This window comes from Myotis brandtii, unplaced genomic scaffold (assembly GCF_000412655.1).
Source record: "Myotis brandtii unplaced genomic scaffold, ASM41265v1 scaffold523, whole genome shotgun sequence".
Classification (NCBI taxonomy): Eukaryota; Metazoa; Chordata; class Mammalia; order Chiroptera; family Vespertilionidae; genus Myotis; species Myotis brandtii.
In genome coordinates this window covers 778,204-778,848 of record NW_005369902.1, presented here as the reverse complement: position 1 = coordinate 778,848, position 645 = coordinate 778,204, and the positions used below count along the sequence as shown (strand labels likewise).

Here is a 645-nt window from a genome sequence, read left to right as displayed (position 1 = left end):
CTGGCCGGGACCCGGGGCCGCCGCCCCTGCCCCAGGACGCACGCACGAGCCCAGCGCATCAGGGAGAGGAGCGAGGTGTGGCGATCTCTCGAAAGTTGGGCGAGTTGTGCCCGCTCGCTGGAGCGCTGGAGCGGCCGGAGAGCCGAGGACTGGGACTTTGTAGGCCAGTTGAACCGACACCCTCATCTCGCCCGCAAAGACCCAGCCCTCAACTCCCGCCCGTCTGTCTTGTTGTTCGGAGTTCGGGGTGCGGGCGCGCCCCAGACTGTCTCCCTCGGGTTGGGGCCGGCCAGCCACCCGCACGCTATTCAACATACACTCGCGGCCAAGACTCCAGGTTTCCTCCGAGCGGCGTCCCCCAAAGAAGCCATCGCCCCGCCCAACCTCGGCCGCCGGACTCTGAAACCAGCCCTGGAAGGGTTACACGACGCTCGGCGTGAGGCAGCTTCCAGGCCACCCCAGCCCCCCGCAGAGGACGAGGGGAGCGGGCTAGGGGAGGTGCGGGGACCTAGCCTCCCCACGCCCAGCCGCCCAGCGAGCTCGAGAGTTACACCAGGAACTTCGCCAAGATCCCACGCCGCAACGCGAGGCCCAGCTCCACGCCGCCTCGTTACCTGCGCTCAGATCCCAGGGGCGCAGGGCCGG

The 645-nt window shown here is 69.3% G+C and overlaps 1 long non-coding RNA gene across 1 annotated transcript in view; it reads right to left on the bottom strand.

Annotated features, from left to right (window-relative positions):
* LOC102254722 overlaps positions 1-645 on the bottom strand; it is a 19,956-nt gene extending 19,311 nt beyond the window's left edge. Inside the window, exon 1 of the long non-coding RNA XR_001364283.1 lies at positions 615-645. This is a non-coding gene — a long non-coding RNA (uncharacterized LOC102254722). The remainder of the gene's footprint in view (positions 1-614) is intronic.